This window comes from Coturnix japonica, chromosome 1, assembly GCF_054131305.1.
Source record: "Coturnix japonica strain WE chromosome 1, WE-NBRP24, whole genome shotgun sequence".
Classification (NCBI taxonomy): domain Eukaryota; kingdom Metazoa; phylum Chordata; class Aves; order Galliformes; family Phasianidae; genus Coturnix; species Coturnix japonica.
The window spans coordinates 149,425,123-149,442,962 of NC_140663.1; positions in this window are offsets into that span (position 1 = coordinate 149,425,123).

The window sequence follows — 17,840 nt, forward strand, 5'->3', positions numbered from 1 at the left end:
AGTAGCTAAAGTACTAAAATACAGAGCATTTTACAGCATTTAAAAGAAATGCATAGTGCAAAAATGTGAAAAGGATGAATAGAATTTCTTTGGTTTATATGTAAATCTACCTTCTAATGTCTATTAATATTCATTTTGATCACTAGAAATAATCAAGTGATATAGTTATGACATAAAGTATTATTTAAATAAAATATTATTATCATAGTATCATAATCTTGTGCGGGTTGGAAGGGACCTTAGAGATCATCGAGTCCAACCCCGGGGATTCGAGCCTCCTGTGTAGCAGAGTGGCACTTCTACCACTTGTGCCACAGGGGGGATTGGAACCTGGGCCCCAGTGTTGCAAAGTGGCATTCCTACCACTGAGCCACCGGGGCACACTAATTATGCTGTAGATTATTATTATTGTTGTTGTTTATTTTTAAAGGTTAGCTGCCTACATATGAATTCACATTTTTGGTATGAGGAACTATGCTTTATATGTACAGTATCTGGTTTACTAAAGTGAAAGTAAGCTTTTCTCTACCTTATGGTTCAGTTTGATTTTGTTGTAATAGGATACATAATTTTTCTTTTTCTTTTTTGCTGTTGAAGAAAGAAGCACTTGAGATTTCTAAATTCTCTTTTCCAGGGTGACAACGTGAATAACAGAGATGAACTATAAAACATCATTGTTCAAAATGTCTTAACTCAAATTCAATGTGTTTTCATTTTCAAAACAAAGTAAACCCCAAACTGACATACTTAATTCTTCAACAACTAAAATTCATATTTCAAAATTCTGCCTTATTTTTTCTTTCCTTTCCACATATTCTTTGCCTTCTACTTTAAAATAAACACAAACTTTGAAAAGTTGAATTAATAGACCATTTGAAGAACTGCAAGTATATAGCAATATTTTTAAAAAGGGATGTTTACATTTTTGGGGGATAATTTATTTTTTCAGTAATTTAATTTAGATTATTGATTATTCACAAGATGAGGTTTGCTAATAAAGTGATGCCCCTTGTTTTATGATGTTGGTCCACAGTATCACAAGCAGACATTGTTGATGGGGTAGTAGAAACTGAATCTTCTCACCAGTATTCTATGACATTTTGCTACCATGCAACAGATAGCAGAATAGGGGTGATCTGACAAAATAATATCTGATGTGGAAGTGAAGCAGCCACACCTTTGCAATTTTTGCTTTAGACTGAATCTCTACAGGGGCTGGGTTGTTCAGAGCCACTGTCGTGATGTCACAGGCCAAGGGTTGGGCCAAATTGTGAGCTGTGGACTTCAGGGAACTTCTGCTCCATGTCTGGAGAAACTTCTGCCCTCCTGCACTGACACTGGTGTCTGTAGGTCTGTTTCATATTTTCTCATTCCCTTCTGCCAGTTTGCAGTATTTTTTCCCTTTCTTAAATTTAACAGAGGCACAGACAACATAGTACACGGCTCAGCTCTGTTCAGCGGCAGGTCCATTTTGGAGCAGCTGGAGATGACTCTGTTCTGACAAGGAGAGGTGCTGGGCTCTGCTCACAGAGGCCACTCCTGCAACTCCTCTGCAACCAAAATCTTACTGTGTAAACCTAAAGCAACTGATGAATGCAGCAAAGACTCTCATCACAAATAATTTGGTAAGGGTGCCAAGATGTTCAATGCCTTCTTTACTTCAGTGTCAATTATAAAACAAGTCTTAAATAGTCTTATGTCCCTAAGACCAAAAGAAAATTACAGAATAAGACAGGTTTGGGAACATTTTAAAAAGCTGGACTAGTGTATGGAGTCTGAGGGTATGTACTTTGATCAAACAGTAAAAACACATATTCTTAGAAACCTGTTACAGATGCATGAGGGACAAGGAAGTGATTATGAGAAGTCAACATAAATTTATGAGAGCAGAAACTTATGAGAGCCTGACCAATGTTATAATCTGCTATGGTAAGATTACTGTCTCTCTAATTGATAGGAGACCAGCAGCCATTTCATATCTTCACTTTAACAAGGCTTGTGAAACTCTCCCACAAGTAAAACTGATTAAATATGTGCTTTAGAAGTTGACAGTAAGGTGTACTGAAAAGTAATTGTACTGCTGCACTAAAAGTGCTGTGAACAGCATCCAAAAGGCCAGATACAGGCCAACCACTGACAGTGTCCTCCACGGTTCGATACTGGCTGTAATGCTGTTTAACTCAGTCATTAAATATCAGGATGGTGAATTTGAGAGCACCCTCAAAATGTTTCTTGTGTGCAGAACTGTAAAAAGCAGTTGATATACTAGATGAACGTGCTGCCATTCACAGGGACCTACAGAGACTAGGGAATGGAGCAGAGAGGAAACTCATTAAATTCTACAAAGGGGAAGTCCAAGTACTGCACTTTGGAAAGCATAAAGTCATGAATCTGCATATACTTGTGGGCAACTAACTAGAGATCAACATTTCAAGGAGCAGCACGGAGCTTGTTGGGCAGCGAATAGAATGGTAAAGCCAGTTAGCAGCATCCTCGACTGCATGAGGAAAAGCATTGCCAGTGGGTTGGTGGAGGCAATCTCCATCACCATCAAGTTATTATCTGTAGTGGTGAGTCCACTAGAATATACTAGAGTTGTCCAGAGATATATTCAAAACCTGACTGAGCACGAGCAATCTGAACAGGGGAAAGTTTGGAGAAGAACTTTCTAGCTTTGTTTTGCATTCCTGTTATTCAGTTCACGGCCTTGCAAACTGCATATAATCTATCTGACATGGAAGACATTTAAAAGTAGTAGAAAATGAACAACACAGGTAAGAATTTTATAGGAAATGATTTGAAGAGTTTGGCAATTGGTCTCCAATTCAAACTTCTGACTGAATTCCAGCAGACATATTTCATGCATCCTGGAAGGCTAACTATACCCTTGGCTGCATTAAAAGAGGAGTGGCCAGCGGGGAGAGGGATATGGCTGTGCACCCTTTACTTACCTCTTGTATGTATCCACCTGGAGTACTGTGTTCAGGCCTGGAGGTCCCAGTACAAGAAAGATGCAGAGCTCTTGGAATTAGCCCAGAGGAGGGCCACTAAGATGATCAGAAGACTGGAGGACTTATGAAAAAAAGAACTGGGCTTGTTTAGCTTGGTGAAGAGGAGGCTCCAGGGGGACCTCATTGTGACTTTCCAATACTTGAAGGGAACATATATAAACAGGAGGGGGAACAGCTGTTTAAGAGAGTGGATAGTGATAGGACAAGGGGGAATGTTTTTAAACTAAGACACGAGAAATTTAGGTTAAAAATTAGAAGGAAGTCTTTTTCTCACAGAGAGTGGTGAAGCACTGGAACAGGTTGCCCAAGGAGATTGTGGATGCCCCATCCCTGGATGCATTCAGGGACAGGCTGGATGTGGTTCTGGGCAGCCTGGTCTAGTGGTTGGTTTCACTCAGCAGAGGGGTTGAAACTAGATAATCCTTGTGATCCTTTTCAACCCAGGCCATTCTATGATTCTATGACTTTATGATCTTTACTCTTTATTATGTTTTCATATGGGTGATTGGAACCTAAAGTAGGATAACTATATTGAACAAAAGAAATTCATACTGACTGGTAGTAAAATTAAAAGTTTGAAACTGTTTGAAGACAAGAGAATTTAGACAATATCATTAGTAGACAGGGTTGTGACTCTAGATGTAAAAAGATCATATATTTTGGCAGTCAGTATTTTCGGTTCACAGAATCACAGAATCACAGAATCACAGAATGACCCGGGTTGGAAGGGACCTCAAGGATCATGTAGTTCCAACCCCCCTGCCTGGCAGGGCCACCAAACATACACCTTTACTAGAGGTATTATTGGCCCTGTCCAACCTGGTCTTGAACACCTCCAAGGACGGGGCATCCACAACCTCCCTGGGCAGCCTGTTCCAGGGCCTAACCACTCTCTTAGTAAAGAACTTCCCCCTAACGTCCAACCTAAATCTTCCCTCCTTCAACTTAAAACCATTTCCCCTAGTCCTGCTATTATCAGCCTTTTTGAAGAGTTTACTCCCCTCCTGGGAGTAAGTTCCCTTCAGGTATTGAAAGGCTGCAATGAGGTCACCCCGCAACCTTCTCTTCTCTAGGCTGAACAAACCCAACTCTCTCAGCCTGTCCTCATAGGGGAGGTGCTCAAGCCCCCTGATCATCTTTGTGGCCCTCCTCTGGACCCTTTCCAAAATTTCCATGTCTTTCTTGTACTGAGGGCTCCACACCTGGACACAGTACTCCAGATGGGGCCTCACAAGAGCAGAGTAGAGAGGGACAATCACCTCCCTATCCCTGCTGACCACCCCTCTCCTGATGGAGCCCAGGATCCCATTTGCTTTCCGGGCTGCCAGAGCGCACTGCTGGCTCATGTTAAGTTTCTCATCTATCAGGACCCCTAGGTCTTTCTCTGCCGAGCTGCTCTAAAGGACCACTCCTCCCAGGCTGTACAGATGCCTGGGGTTCTTCCGGCCCAAGTGCAAAACCTTGCACTTTGCTGTGTTGAACCTCATTAGGTTCACCCGAGCCCAGCTTTCCAGCCTGTCAAGGTCCCTCTGAAGGTTCATGAAGATCATGAAAATGGTTCATGAAGATCAGATTACTATTTATATGCCCTTTTTTTTTTTTTTTTTTTTTTTTTGTTTGTTTGTTTCTTTTTTTCTTTCTGAAAAAGAAAAAAAATAATCAATATGATTTTAGAGTGGTTGGTTACATCTGGATGCACTGAAGTAAAGATAAACATAATACACTTTCCTGTTGTAGATCAACACAGAAGCATGGCATTTAAACTACTCCCTTTTATTATCACAAATTATATTAGATCTCCTTTCACCTAATCAGGACTTAGGTTGATTCAGTAATACGACAGTGGTTAAATATTTGTGATCAGAGTGAAATCTTATTGTTGTTGATGTAACATCAATTATGTTACACACTGTAAATTTTAATAAATATATATGGATATATGTGCCCCGGTGGCGCAGTGGTAGGAATGCCACTTTGCAACACCAGGGCCCGGGTTCAAATCCCCCTGTGGCGCAAGTGGTAGAAGTGCCGCTCTGCTACACAGGAGGCTCAAGTCCCGGGGGCTGGACTCAATGACCTCTAAGGTCCCTTCCAACCCGCACAAGACTATGATAGACTATGACTGTCTGCTGCTGAAGATAGTGTAAAATTGAAATACTACATGTATTATTTACATAATTTTGAGCTTGATTTTCAGTTCCATATACTATTAAATCTCCATAGAGTTTAATAGTGTTGAATTGGATTTTACTGGGTAGGATTTTGGTCTTTTGCCTATTTTTACGCATTTCATAAAGTTCCTAATTATTTTTTGGGATCAAAAGAAATAAATACTGTAAATAAGATTTTTTATTTATTTTAATAACATATGACTTGCTATGGTGTACATGGAATACTGTTCACATTAAAATTACACAATAATATCTATGAATTTGTTATTCTCCTTTGCTTGAAATATTCAGCATGCTAGTGAATGCCTATCTTATCCAGCATAATACTTAGAAATAGAAAATAAGAGTGAAAAATGTTGAGGTTTTACCTTTTCACGTCATCTTTTCCTCGGTTATTTTTAATTGAATTTTCTGGATTTTGGAATGCTTACAAATGACTAGATACATATAAGGAATATTCTGACATTTTGATTCATAACGAGTCATAACAGAGATCTTTTGTATAGCTGTTAGGTATTCCATTACATAAATGCGCTTATGAGCTCTTTGTGAAACAAAACCATGTCTTGCTACAATCTACACAAATATTTAAGCTAAATAAGTGTGTGCCTCACACACATATTTAAGTGCTGTTGATTACAATCAGTACTTCTGAAAGAACATCTTTAGAAATATTGAAATAATAGAAATATTTGGAAATGTACCAGAAATTGCACATTAAAATAAATCACATCATAACACCATTTAGAAAATCTTGAAGACAAATAGTGCAAGAGGAAATGCAACAAAGCTGTGAGGGTCTTCAGGGATAAGAGTCTGGTGTAAACTTCCACAAACGTTATTCAAGATGTTCTTATAAAACAGATTTTGCTAAAGTAGCATACTACTTTTGTGGATGAAAACACGAAATGAATAGAAAAATCAAGTGTTAATATGTCCTGATAAAGTCTCCAAAAATATATATTAGAACAATCAATAGTGTTTTGGTCTTTGGTCTTTACCACTGGGAAACTTGTTTTTTTTCTTAAACTCAGTAGATGGAATGAGTTAGGGATGGTAACTATTGCTGTACTTGGGTAGAATACAATGAAAGATTTCAGTCAAAATATTGAAGATATTGGAGACAAGGAATTCAAAGCATGCTGGCATTTCACTTCCACAGTTTGTAACAAAAAATATTCATTTACCTCACAAAATTTTACTTTTGTATTGTTTATTTTTTATTTCCATATCCATCCATAAAATCAAAAACTTAATAGAAGTAAAAAGTTAAATGCAATTTCATATTGATTAGGAGGAAATCTCTGATATATATATTCTTAATTATTCTTTGCTTTTATTTATTGTCAAAAAGCTGATATGTTTCAACTTTATTTCTCCAACTCTGTTTCTTTTGTTTCTTTATTTTACATGTTTTTGATTCCATATCACCATTGCATTTTATAATAATCCATTATTTACATAGCTCTGTCCTGGAATCCAGGCATTATCTTTCAGACTTGTTTTTTGTCATGATTGTTTATTACATGCTATTTTCCTTGCTCCTGTCATATTGCCTTTCATTTCCTAAGACATCTGGGAAGATCTCATGTCTTTTTCTTTTTTTTTTTTCTTTTTTCTTTCTTTTTTTTTTTTTTTTTTTAAAGTAGTCAGGAATACTGCATTTATAATCACATCTCATTAGTTAGTTGAGTGCCAACTACTTTATGTGGGAACAACTGTATAATGTGAGAGCAATTATGTGATTAGTTTATCCATTAGAAGCTTAAGCATTATCAAGATATCAAAAATTGCAGGTTATGGGGTAACATTACCTTTTGCTATATTATTACTAATTATAAATTTTGTTGGATTAGAAAGAATGTGTTTAATTTTGACAACACTACTGCTTTATTTGGTTTTCTACTGTGTGCTGACCTATAAGTACTTATGACTGTAATGTAAGATTAGTGCAGAGATTTCCCAGTTTATCACAGAAAGAATTAGTTGTAGACTTGTAATCGGTATAATCATTTCAACAGAGCTGCATCAAAATAATTCCTCATACCTTTGAGACAATTTCTTATGATGCTGTATGAGGCAGAATCTTCACTGCTGTTGCAGGATCTAAGTTGGCAAGCCTCTGCTTGACACTGCGTCACTTTAAATAGAGGTTCAAGCTTTCTGAGAGCTAGTCTGGGGATGTTCCATACTGTGTTGTATTATGCAATGTACTTATGATCACACGTTTGTTTTGTGGTGTTTTTTTCGTACTCACTGGTGCCAATGAAAGCATGAGTAAAGATTATTTGAAACCTTAAAATGATTTTCAGATACAATTTTACAAATATACTTGCATTCACCATACAACTTTAACTGTGTACAGTGGTTCAGCAGAATCCTCTACAAATGACAAAAGCCTGGAGGTCTGTAGAAGTCATTCTCTATATGTCTGTGTCACTGTAATTGGCGATGACAACAAAAAAACAAAACAAGAAAAAAAATTCATTTACAATTTTGTTATCTAGAAAAAATCAACTACTTAGGATCTCAAATGGGAGCTGTCAAGAGCTACCAAAGCTTTGTCAGTTTTCACCTGTAGCGTCAGTTTATAAAAGCCAGAAATAATTTGCATTGTTGCTGATTGGTTGACACACTTCTAAATGATGAAATAAATGGTTTTCTGTTCAAATTTAGTGGCAAACACATACTTGAAGTAGATGATTTACCAGCCTGAGAACGTCTTAGTGTTCTAAGTTAACAAGGGTTGCACTATATTCCCAGGACTTATAAATAGCACAAGAGAGCTCTTCAGTGTTCAGATAGAAATTATTTCAGTATACTAAATGATAAAACTATCCATCATAATGTACTGTTCTACTTTCATTCTTGTTTTATTTTCTATCCATGTTGCTTACATTAACAATTTCATTAGATGCAGCTGAACAAACTTTTGTGAGTTATATTGACAGAATGGGGAAATAACTTTGTCTTGTCTGTGGTACTGTTGAGACAGGAACACTATCAGCCTCTGTTATGTAAATAATCTCTGTGAAAAAAAGATGAACTATTAGAATATTTGAAACATTATTTATGATCTTTTCTTAGCTAAACATTTTGCCAATTACCTTGTAAGTAATATGTTCAAACTCATTCTAAGGAAAACAAAATAAGGCTAACAGATGTTGAAAGACAGGAAAGAATAGCACCAATTCCAAATTCAGTAAAACAGTGATCATAGAATTTTATTCAGTATATGAGTAAATATTTAATTAACATAAATCAGAATAGTAGAAACAGCTTCAATGAATACTAGAGATCATCCCATCTTTTGATTAGTCTATAATGTTCATCTGTTTATTTATGATAATTTTATTTCTATAAGCTTTATATAGTGTACAAAGATGTAAATATATAAATGCTATAAAAATAGTTACCTCTGAGTGATTCATCTGCTTTGATTTTGGTGGTCCAAAAATTTATATCAAACTAATATACTTTTTCACCTTTATATATTATGAAAGAAAGTATTGTCAGTGTAAAATGAGAATCAATGGACAAGTAAACTTTTCTTTATTTGCCTACCACAGATATTTATATCTATTTGAAAAGTAAATGGAAAAGAATATTTACTTCTTCAGAGACATTGTAGTTGATTAGGTAGAACTCCATTCCACAGATGTGAATTATACAAATAAGCAGTTCTGAATTTTATTGATGAAGATCATATAAAAGATCTTTTCATATCTAAATAATTATGGTTTCATCTTAAAATGCTTGCCATATGCACTTTATGAAAATGGTAATATTTATTATAAAGTTAGGTCTCAGAGAACTTCCAACATTTCAAATTTTCCCTAAGTTAATTTATATGAGTAAATCTTCAGAATGTCTTTGGATTTTTTAATACAAGTGATAAATAATTATGTTCATATGCGTGTTTGTACGTACATGTATGTATAGATACTACATTTGCAGATATGAGCTCTTCAAAGATTAATAGAAACAGTATTTCATCCAAAATACCATCCCGTAAATACTACAAATGATAAATTGCTTGTTGCAGTGCAATAACAATGGTTCATCTATATGATTATCTGTCAATATTGTTCTTTCAATGTAGATTCATTTAGCTCAGGATTTGAAACATATCAAAAAGCAATGAGATTCTATAAGGAGACTTAAGCTGGAACGGATCTCTGAAGGTCATCTGTTTCAACACCATTCTGAGTCAAGGACACTTAGACCCATTTGCCCAGGACCATATCCAGACAGATTTTAAAATAGTCTCCGTACTGAGGAAGGATACCATACCCTCTCAAAGACACCTGTTCCAGTGTTCTGTCACTTAATCAGTTCTTCCTTATATTTAGATGGAACCTCCTGTGTTTGTGACTATTCCCTCTTATCCTGGCACTGGCCATCAGTGACCATCACAGCCTGTATCTTTGTTCTTGCTTTCATGTACTTACATACATTGATGAGATCCCTCATGAGCCTTTTCTTTTCCAGGTGTAACAGCCTTAGCTCTCTCAGCCTTTCCTCACTCTGGATTTCTGCAATATGTCTGCATCTATCTTGTACTAAGGAGAACTGTTGTAGACACAGCACTCCAGGTATGACCACAACGCTCAATAGAGAGAAAGTATCATTTCCATAGACCAACTGGAAATAGTTTGATTAATGCAGTCTACGATGCTATTATTCTTCTTTTTATGGCAAGGGCAATTTGAATCTTTTAAATATTATAAATGCATTTAAAGCCAATGGGATCATCTTATGGAAAAATATAAAAATGTAAAGGCAAATTCAAAGAGATCATCTTGCAATTTTCAGAATTCAAAATTTTCAATGCGACTTCAGCGGGAGTTATCTGTATTGAATAGCTGGATGAGTAGAAGGAAATGTTTTGTTTTGACCTATAATCATTTTTAATTCAGTTACAATAATAGACATTAAATTGTATTGTCAGCGTTTCCTACCTTGTGTTATTTTCAGTACTTTTCATTTGCAATATATCCTACACTTACAGTCTTAACTCTCACAATAAATGTAACTATTAGGAGTGGTAAGTAGCTCACAGTTCTTCAAATAATACACATAAATATATTATTACATCTATAACCAGGACAAATGTTTTTAATAGATTACTTTTAATTGAGTCTAGGATATCTGTTACCATAATCATCTGTGAACACTTGTAGATGCAGAATATAAGATTGCTGAAAAAAAATCCAATTTCCTGTTTATTACCCTTGTTTTCATGAACACATAGACCTTCATAAACACAGAGAATGTGTGGATAAATTCTGTTTATACACAGAGAGAAAGAATAGATCATGTAAATTTTTATGTAGGGGGTTACAAAGAGTTGTAAAGGAGGGGCATTACAGTGCGTGATAATGCACAATTAACTAAAGGCACTAAATGCTGGGTTCATATGGGAAATGGAACTGAGGATCAGAAGCTGAGGTTATGCAGACCATAATGTTCATGATCATCATTACCTGTCTATGGATCTGAGGAGCTGGATCTCAAAGATAACAAAGTGAATGACACCCACTAAATTCAGTGGATCAAGAGACAAGCTTAATGAAAAAGAGCAAAGTCAATTCAGCTGCAATCAGACCAGAGAGAACAGGTAGCCCTGCACAAGAAAATCTGCTCAATTGTTTAAAACCAAGAATTTATATAGCAAAAGTTCATCATCAGCTCAATAAGTGTAATTACTGTGGCCATTTCCTAGATCCATCGTAGAAGAGATACTGAAAAAAAAAAAAAAAAAAAAAAAAAAAAAAATTATATGTTTTCAGAGGACGTTACATATATGGCCATGTATTCCTATACTTTTTTCTCTATTCTGTTATTCTCAACATTCTCAATTTTCAGTTCTCAATTTTCTCTCTATGTGTCATGTCTTCTGCTATTGCTACTGTTCACAAAGAGTAAGAGAAGTCGCAGCATTTGTTACATAAGGTCTGTGTAAGGACACAAAAAGAAATGACTGTAATTTAGCTACAAACAATAGCATTTTTTTTCAAATTCCAAACTCAACTGAGAAATCTTTTTAACCAACCCTTTATTGACAGCTTGTCTTTTTACACTCCAAAAATTCAGAATGAATATGTGAAACTTTAAAACAAAGTCTCCTAAACTACAAAATTATGGTATAATATTAAAATATTACAATTATATACCATACAGAGTGCAATTTAAAATGATATATGTGACAATTAAGAGTCAGCAAGAGAAAGAATAAATGTACGGATAAAAGTAATTCAATGTATGTTTTGTATTTTAATAATTTGGGGTGGTTTGGGTTATGTATATTTCATGCATAAGAACAGAAAATTACAAGTGCACATGTGCATTAGGACCATCATAATCATAGTTCTAAATTTACAAAAACTGTCAAACATTATGAGATATTCAAAGTATTACACATATTTAAAATGGATACATAGAGATGTAAATCAACTATACCTGAGTGTGCTCAGTCTTTGAGTTAGACTGGAAATCTAAGACATTTATCTTGTATAAGTTCTTAGATATACTTGATAATAAGCACAATAAGAGGCAAATGTGTATGAGTATGTAATTTAAATCTGAAATTTTAAAGAGTTAGTTATGAATGGGAATTCTGTACACTGTAAACCAAAATTATACCATTTTTAAAGTTACCTGTTTTCACTGGACTAGCTTGCTCCATTTGAAGCACTGTGTATGATTATCTACATTAAGGTACCATCTTATTACTATGCACATTAAAATAATACGGTAAATACTGTTGTTTTTAAACTATTATCTGGAGGCTATGGATGAAAGAATAGCTGATTCTTCAGTCAAATAGCTGAAAGATGTAGAAAAAAATTCTCTGAATCCCAAATAAATGTATAATTTCATTGTTCTTTTGACAAGTAGAAAATAAAGCTTGTTATGAAATTTTACATATAAATTGCATTGTTTATATAGGGTCAATTATAGGGAAGAAGGAAATAAGAAAACACATATTTTCTCAAAAAAATCTGATTTAGTCATATATTTAGAATATGGACTTATATGCAGACAAATTTGGATCAAGTCATACTCCTGTTTTGAGATTATTTCCATCAAAACCATATGTTTTCATGGAGCATAAGCACTTTTGTTGTGAATACAGAAAATCAAGACACTTGGATCATTTCTGTTGTCAGTCTTTCACTTTTTTGTGAATAGACAAATACAACTTGTAGAGCAAATCAGCATTTAATTCCCCTTTCAGGTGAAAGTCTGTGCCTCCAAGATAGCAAATAGTTCATATGAGCATTCGGTCTGGATAAATTACTATTTCAGCATTCATAATACATAAACTGAAGCTGCTCTGTTCTGAAGTAGTGACACTACTTTACTATGGTAGTGAGGGAACTTTCTTGCAAGTTGAGAATCCCAACACTTAATTGCACTCTGTAGCTGAATAAGGGTCTGAATAAGATTTGGTTTATATTGTCTCATATCCCTGGAAAAGCTCTTTGACTATTACCTTGAAGTGCATCCTAGGTATAGCATGAGCTAATGAACAACAGAAACAGAATGTTTTCTTCTTCCATCTCTCTGAATTCAATTTTTTTTAAAAAGATTGGGCAAACCTAGCTTAAAAAAACTGAATAGACTGAATTCAACTGGAATTAGAAAGCAAGAATTAGAAACTGTACACACTATATTTGGTGTCTGGAACCTTGTCTGCCCTTCACAATTTTGCTTATTTTGGTTGAAATGTCAAAGTCAGCTTTATGAAAGGCCTATGACTTAAGCGTGCTTGTGAAAGTAAATTCACAAATTAAAGTGTATTTCGTTTGCATTTTCAGATGTAAATATTTTTTTTCCTGTTCCTTGACATTATGCAGCACGGCATGTAATTAAATAGTTCTTAGGCTTTGTCTTTCCACAAAAATGGCATACTAAGGATTTGTTAAAGTTATAATAAAACAGAAATGAGGAACTTTCAGTTAGAAAATATAACACCAAAACATCATATATATCTTTCTTTTATTACTTCAGTACAAAACCATATAATACAATAACTTTATTGCACATACTCTAGCCATCATTATACAGTACAAGTTGGAAGAGATTATTCTTTTATAGAACCTCTTCTTCCTCCTAAAAATTGGACCGAGACACAAGTACATGCAGTTACCCAAAATATCAGTATTGAAAAAGTTTAAATTAATGTTTTTGTTAAACAAAACTGCAAACAATAGCTCTTTCACTTCACAAGCATTAGATTAGTTTCTAAGGGAATTATCCAAGTGTTCATAATTCAAAGGTGAATTCACAGTTTACTGTGTATTAGTTTATCTCTTCAAAATGAATATTTGTTTTCTTGCTGTATAACATAAACACATTTTATTTTTCTTGTATGGCTGCATTTTGCTTTAATCAAGGGGAAAAAAAATAAAATAAGAAAAAAGGGAAGAAAGAGAATGTTTGCTCATCACAGACTGTCCCAGAAAGCAGATAAAATTGCAACCTTTGGATAATTCTTTATGTCCTTTGTGGGGTTTCATTTCCTTTGAAGTCTATTCAGTTCCAGATTTGCTTCTGACAGTTAAAACATGGTTCAGCTCTGATCAGAACAGATTACCAGCCAATCCTTCAAATTCTGTACTTCTTATTATTCTGATAGTTGCCATCATATTTCTCCCATATCCTTTTCACAGTCTCCTAAAAAAAGCACCTATGCATGTTATTACATCACTGTGCTTCATTCAGCAGCCCTGCTGTGCTAGTTTGGCCCTCAAAGGGAAAATAATGGCACTAACATTTATGTCCATTTGGTTAAGCCATTTGCCATTATGTTATATGGTTTACAGGAGAGATGAAAGCCAGGGGAAAATAGTTTTAATACAGAATATACAAAATGTCATTCTGTTGTGACAGGCCTTCAAAGGAAGGCTGCAAAGCAGAAGGATTATTTTGTTGATTACAATGTACTCCAAGTGTCATTGCGTAGTATCTCTAGTCACTAAGCACAGTACCTTATATCCATCAAAGTGATAAAAATATATTTTATTATAAAATTAGATAAAAGCACAGCAAGCAAAAAGCATAGTATTTCATAAGGTTTAGTCAGTCCACCTGTCTTAAAAGTTTTTTTAAAAATATATCTTTTCATAATGGCTTATTAGTCGTCAGTTCCTATTTTCCCTTTCATTATGAGGAACAGTACATCTTCAGAGAAAGGCATGAAATAATGATTGTTCCTGGCAGTACATGGGTATATCCATCTCACAGTATTTGGTCAAATTCAGTGCATTTGAGGAAGACAGAAGAGGAGAGAAAACAGGGATTGCATGTGTCTAAGGATGTGAAGTTAAGTAAAGGGGCATCAGCATGACTTTTTTTTTTTCCCAAACAGTAAAAAGCATAAAAAACTGTTCTTAAGCGTGTGATATTGTAATTCAGGTATACATATAGCTTCCAATAAAATAAGATTACCTTCAGTGGAGCTTTACCATAGAATAACTGTGAGATAAAGTGATATCTACACACTGACTCTCAGTAGTAAGTAAATAACTCAAAAAAAAAAAAAAAAAAAAAAGATCTGTTTACCTACAGAAGCTAGAAATCTCAACAATATAAAAATATATAAAACAATTTGATTGAAATAGGGGGTTACAGTAAGCAGAATTGTTTACTCTTTCATGGATTTGTTTTTGTTTCATAAATTCAAATCTAAAGGTATTAGGACTCTTGCATTTGGGAAAAACCTGACTTCCAGCAGAAATCCAATATAGTGATGTTTTTCTAACTGAAGCAAAATACAGTATTGGCAACCTGATAAAAATGAGATCATTTTTGATTTTAGGAAAGGACTTTATTTAAAACTTTCTAAAAGATGCAGAGAGCTGTGCTGAGGAAGAAGAAACCTTTAAGTTTCTGAAATCTGTATTTTTCTCTCTTCTAATTTGAAGCGATTTCTTTCTGAAGTAGCTATGTATTCCACCTTCTCGTCACTCAGAAAATAAAATAAAAATAAAAAACAAGAACAAAAAAACCTCCACAAAAAAAAAAACAAAAAAAAAACCAAAAAACAAAAAAACCCACAACAAATCCCAAAAGAACAGCAAACAGAAATAGTGCTTTCAATTATCTTCTTTGTTTCCTTTGTTCAGCCCTGTATTTTTCCTGCTCAATTGCTCAGTTATGAAATATCCATCCACTGTAAGTGCTAAGAGGCTTCTTCCAAGACTTGAAGTTAGGTTTTACTTTCACAATTCACTATCATCTGTGTATACATATATATGTATATATTTGTAGGTCAGTTCACACTGTAGGATCAGAAAAGCTTTCTTACAGAACTCTCTAGCGTAAGTCTCTAAATTTGCATGTTCTTTACACAACCCAGTGGAACACATTTTCCTCATTCATATTTCTGTTCATCATTAAAAAAAAAAAAAAAAGATCAATTAAGAATTGCAACAACAAAAATTCTCTGTGTTATTCTGGAAGTCCTGAGAGACAGTGAAACTGTTAAGGTTCAGTTTCTTGCAGTGTGCTGTGACTGTTCTCAGCATCTTATTCCAAGCAACTAGAAACAGAAAGAGATAATATTCTTAAATTGTGGCAGGGAATATTAGGAAAAAATTCTTCTAAGAAAGAGTGGTGAGGTGCAGGAATAGGACTCTCAGTGTGGTGGTGGAGTCACTGTCTCTGAGACTCTTAGGGAGACAGTTTAGTGGGCTAGGTGCTGATGGGATGACATTTGTACTAGGTTAAATTAGAGGTCTTTTCCAATCCTAATAATTTTAATTCTATGTTTCTAGCTAACTTAAAAGCATTCAACAGTGGATGGATCAAACAAGTTTAAATTTCAGTGGGTAGTTTTCTAATGACATTTCCCTATGAACGGATTTATATTTACTTCAGCTTTCTGTAGAAGATAGGACTTTTCTCCTTTAAAGGAGATTATCAGAAGGGTGGAGCACCTCTCCTATGAAGACAGGCTGAAGGTGTTGAGGATGCTCATCCTGGAGAAGAGAGGGCTCCAGGGAGACCTCATTGAAGCCATTCAGCTGATAGCCTGGCCTTCAAATCCATCTCTCTCCAATTTAGAGACAAGGATGTGACACAAGACCATGTCAAAGGCCATGATCTTTGAGGGTCGTTTCAAGACAAATTATTTCATCATTCTATGATTTCTTGTTCAAGTAAATTCTACAGATGGCATATTAATACTGTTCTTAAAGCCTTTATGCTTTTTTTTTTTTAAATTATTATTATTTAAATCATAAAAATGATGCCAAAAGTAAAAATGTAAGAAGTTCAATATTCCCATATGTTCCTCTACCTTTCCTCTCTTGTCCTATGGGGATTTTTTTAAGAACTAGGTTTATGGGAAAAAACAAACAAACAAAAAACCCAAATATTGTTAAGCTATTTTTGCTTGGTTGAATCGTGACAGAATTGGATGTTTACAGCTATCTAGTAAGTGCTACAGGTAATACCGCTGAACAAGATTCAAAGTCCCTAGAAACAAAATAAATACTGTTTTAAACTGAGTTCAGTAGGATGCAAGGAAACATAAATTACAGTATTTATCAATATCTTCCAAGAGTACTTAGTAAGTACAAATATGATTTCTAATTTCATGATTGGCAGATGGAAGCAAATACTAATACTAGTGTAGTTTGAGGCAAGAAATACTTCAAGACAGACAAAAGCAAAATTTGCTTCAAAGATACAGTTTTGAAATTAGACTTCTTTTTTTTTTTTTTTTTTTTTTTTTTCCTTTCTAGTTTGCAAAAAGTTAACAGTAACTAGAGAAAAGAGTTAAATCAGCGTAAGTATACTAGTTAGACCACTGATCACCAATCTGTTCCTTGTGGCATAGCACAAAATGTTCCATCCACCTAGAAATATCATGTAATTTATATCTGATGGGTGGCATCTCAAAAATACGCCTTTCTGCTCTGCAGTCTCCATGGAAACACTGTTGTTCAAATAAAACACCTGCTTAACCAATAAGATAATATCAAAGTAGAAGCCAAATTAAGCACTATAAACTGTTGCAAGAAATTATAAAAGAAAAACAAATGTGTTCTTCATTCCTGTTACTTAAGGATAAGACTGTGAGCAGGATTTCATCAGGATTTGTCAATCTGCCAAAATCACTCCTAGGTTTTGTGCCATTCTTTTGTTAGAGCTTTGTTTCTTCATGGAATAAATGAATGTGAGATTATACAGCCCATCTTATTGGCTGAATTCAAAAAGCACTAACTTGTCTGCACACCTTAGAGAACATGAACTTGAGAAGTACTGTTTTTTGACACCAAGGAACCATTAAACATATAAAATCATGAATACACCTGTCTGAAGGGAGGATTTGAGGTTTGGAGATTTCGAGTTTGAGCTACTAAAGACAACACTAAAATCAGAAAAGAGGTCTCTTCTAGACTGCATCCCAGTAGAAGTCTCTTTCTCTTCTCACTAATTAATCCTGGTGACATTTTTGTTTTTGTTTGTTTATTTGTTAGGTTTTTTTTTCCTTAGCCTGATCTGTTAACTGATTTAATATAATCAACAGGAAGAACCAAGAAGCATGAATTTCTTTTTTACTTCAGGGAAGATGAGAATTTGGCTTTGCTATTACTAATTGACTTGTATCATATTGAGAATGATTGCTTCTCACCTGCTTGCT